The sequence below is a fragment of the Microcebus murinus genome, chromosome 5, assembly GCF_040939455.1.
Source record: "Microcebus murinus isolate Inina chromosome 5, M.murinus_Inina_mat1.0, whole genome shotgun sequence".
Taxonomy (NCBI): Eukaryota; Metazoa; Chordata; class Mammalia; order Primates; family Cheirogaleidae; genus Microcebus; species Microcebus murinus.
In genome coordinates this window covers 53,848,105-53,852,203 of record NC_134108.1, presented here as the reverse complement: position 1 = coordinate 53,852,203, position 4,099 = coordinate 53,848,105, and positions in this window count along the sequence as shown.

The following is a 4,099-nucleotide window of genomic DNA, read 5'->3' as shown; positions in this document are numbered from 1 at the left end:
AGAGTAGCAAATGATGAGGTTAAAATAGTGGCAGATGCTCTTCAAGATAGAGTTTGGATTTTATTTGAAATAAAAAAGGAAATCATTAAAGACATTTAAGCAGGACCTTGTGTTTACCTAACCTGATTGATGTGTTAAAAAGATTACTCATTTTGCATTCATGTGTCTGTGTTTGAGTGGGGACAATAGTATGAGAATGTAGGTGACAATTAAAGTAGAATCAGAAAGACCAGCACCCTTGCAACATGAGAGATTCTGTCATTTGTATTGGGGTGATAAAAGTACAGATGGAAAAATATGAACAGATTCCACATGCATTTTAAAGTTGCAAATAGTGGCACTTGCAAATGGTTTTAATAAGTTCAAAATCAAACAGAGAAAAGAATAAGGCATTAGGATTTAGTTTCTGGCTCTAAGCGACTTGTAAAAGTAGGTTGCATTTACTAGATGGAAAGGCTGCAGCAGGAACTGGTTTCAAGTGGGAAAAACAGAGTTTTGATTTGGATGTTATATTTCAAGTGGCTGTGAAATATTCAGGTGGAGGTGTCAAAGAGTCTGGGAATTTAAAAGAAGATAAAGCATAGTTAGATTACAACACACACGTGCGTGCGCGCGCGCACACACACACACACACACACACACTAATTTAAATAGTTTGAACAATTTCTCCCCTCTGTCTCACTGTGAAGATTCCCTAGATGAGTATGGGCATGGGGAGGTGGTTCCAGTGGTGCTTAAGCAATCTCCGTCCCTATCTACCCTTCATAGCGTCGGCATCCTTATAATTTAAAATTATAATGTGTAATGAACTGAGTTGTATGTATAACATAGACCCTAAATACAAGCCAGATATTTTACTTAGTTACCAAAGAAACAGCAGTCTCTGTCAGTTCTGGAGAAATAAAAGGTGATTGCTTGTTCTCTAGGGAGGTTACTCCCCAAAGGATTCTCAAGGGCCATTTAGATCATCAATGATTTCAGTCTTATGCTCTAACTTTCAAAAAAAAAAAACTAAACCATGTGTAAATGGATCATTACTATATTAATGGTATTTAAGGCCAAGGGAATAATAAATGGATCACCTGGCAGAGAGAGAAAAGAAGCCCTCAATTCAGGAATTTATAGGGAATTCTAGCATTCAGAAATCTGGTACAGGAAGAGAAACTAGCAATGGTGACTGATTACGAGCATGTGAAGAGGTAGAAGGAAAACTAAGATTGCATAGTGTCAAAAAACACAAGAGGAGGTTTATGAGAAGTGGTCATCTATATCAAATGTTCTTGCAGGTTGAAGATGATGCAAAACAGACTGCTATGTTCTTTGTTATATCCTTACACTCAGGAGACACTCGGTAAGTTTTTGTTGCTTGCCCATTATAACACTCCATCATATATTCCACTAAAGAATGTGATGAACCGTGGTTTATTATTGTAGGAATGATAGCTGCCTTTCTAAAAAGAAACCAGATCATGTAGATATCTACAAGACCCTATATCTGAAAGTACTATGGAAAAGTACAGGGGTTTGGGGAATTTGATTGCAGCATGAATACCAGTCCAAAATAATGCAATCACTATAATGAACTACTGAATTTTTATTAGATTCTGACTAGTCTCCTTATTCTAAGATTTAGAAATCTCTTTAAGGATACACATTAAAAGAAAAAGCAGAGCTGAGATTGATGCAGAAGGTGGGAACTTTTCAGTTCTCCAATCAGTTGGATGAGTGGTGAGTGCTAACCTATTTGTTACCTAATTTCAGAAGGGCTGCAAGGACAAGGAAGGTCTTCCTATATTCCCTAAAAATGTTATTTCAAAAAAAATTGATATTCTTGTCACTAACACCTATTTGTAGAAATATTATTTCATTTTAAATAGTCTGGTAGGATTTTAATGTATTTTAGTTATATTGGAAAAGGAAAAACAGGACACATACAGCTTCAGTTATTTAAAAAAAAAAACAAAAACAAAACACAAACTAACAGAAAACAAAGCCCAGACTCCCCTTTCTGGGATAGGATAATTTATCTTTCTGTAAGGTAATTCCTTATGGGCATCTTCTTTGAGTTTTTCTCTTGATTTATGACTTCTTTTCTATTAAAGCTTTTTCAAGCAGGGCCAATCTGTTGAATGATTGACAGAGTTTAAACCTTTGCTAAGACATCAGGCTCAAAAGGTTCTAAAATTGTGATAGATCACAGAAAGAAGTTGTTACAAAGGAATTTAAAAATATAAGCCAATAAGCCAGATATAAGTAAAATGTAAGTTCTCTCCAGCTATAATTTTCTGGGTTCAAGGAAATGTTTCTTCATTCTAACTTCAGAAACAGTTTTAGTTTTCTGATACAAACTATTTTATTCCTAATTTGTATAAAAGTGGAACATACTGAGTATCTAATGATATATTTCATTCACATTGAGAAGCATAAATTTTAATTTTGTATATGCTTAATTATATTTCAGCTTTATAAAGATATTCACTATTCTGATTAAACATTTCTTACATTATATATAAAGAAGATGGCTGGCATAGATAACAGTATTAGTGAGGCAAATATTTAGTCATTAAAAGTACTACATTTCTAATGATCTTAATCTGATTATTAACATATTAAGTATAATAAAAGAAAATATAGTGTAAACAAAGTTGGTATTGAAGAATATATATTTAGATATTACATATAAATATGTTTATGAAATAAAAATGCATTGCCTTAATGTGGAAAATCTGTTGTTTTAAAAAATGACAGTTAATATATAGACAATGCAATTCTATGATATGTTATTTTGTATCATTTTTATTAAATATACAATACAGATCACTAAAAAAAAAAGAATTCAACTTTCATCGCTCTTTAGATACATCAAATTACCAAGAAAACTTGAAAACTCAAAAAATAACTTTTACTGTATGATTCAATTTATATAAAATGTCCACAATAGAGAAATAAAGCAGTTTAATGGTTTCCAGGGCTGAAGAGAGTAGGGAGTGGGGAGCAACTGCTAATGGGCATAGATTTCTTCCTGGAGCGTCAAAAATGTTCTAAAATTCTATTGTATTGGTGGTTTCACAACTCTGAACATAGTAAAAAAAACTACTGGATTATACACTTTGAAAAATTAACTGTATAGTATGTGAATTACAACTACATAGAGCTGTTAAAGTTTTTTTTTTTAAAAAAATAGCTCTTATTACTCTAAATATAAGTGTTCCTAACAAGTCACCTAAGCCCCATTATCTATCTATACCATATTAACAATATTTGAGTCATTTAATTAAATAGAAATTTAAGTAAGAGAAGATTATCTAAATTTAGTTTATTTAGAACATTGAAAGACTTTGGAATAAATTAGTTTTTGTTTACTATTTTACCTAGCCATGTCATAAAGATATTCACAAATGTATATGGAGATAAAAACCTTTCTAAGAAAAAGGTCAACATCTAGTTTTGGGAGAATATGGCAAAAACCCAGTAAGTAGGAACGAGGTAAATAGTATCAATGTCAAACCTAAATGTAATAATTCATGTGAATTTAGGTGTAAAACATCTTGGATCTTCATCCATGAGTTAGTGGGGACACTGGGAATGTTTTGAGCTCAATTTAGATCACTAAGTTTAGTGAGTCCCCAAGGATGGTGATCAGGAAGCCAAATCACAGTGTACAAGGAAGCTCAGTATACCTGGGACCATTTAGGCTGTTGGCACAAGCAGGAGAGATTGTGTTTGGGCAGTAGAATGCCTGGAGAAATTATTTTTTTCTGAAAAACAGTTTGATTTATGCAGGGAAGTTGATATCTGGGTTGAAGTGCAATACCAACCAGTAGTTGGAGGTGCAACCATAAGGTTTAGATCCTTAGAAGATGAGACTGAAAATGTTTGGGATGATTTTCCTGGTCCTAGTCAAATTAGGCTGGGCCAGGGAAATGAGGCAAGAGTACAATGATACCAATTTAGTATAGGTAAAATGAGGGAAGTAGATGTGAGGTGCCACTTGTTGCACAGGTGTGTTCAGCTTTATGAGACCCACTCAGGGCTAGAGGCAGCAAAGGAATTCCAGATTCTGGCTGCTGATGGTTTCTGGCCTCAAAATGTGCTAGAC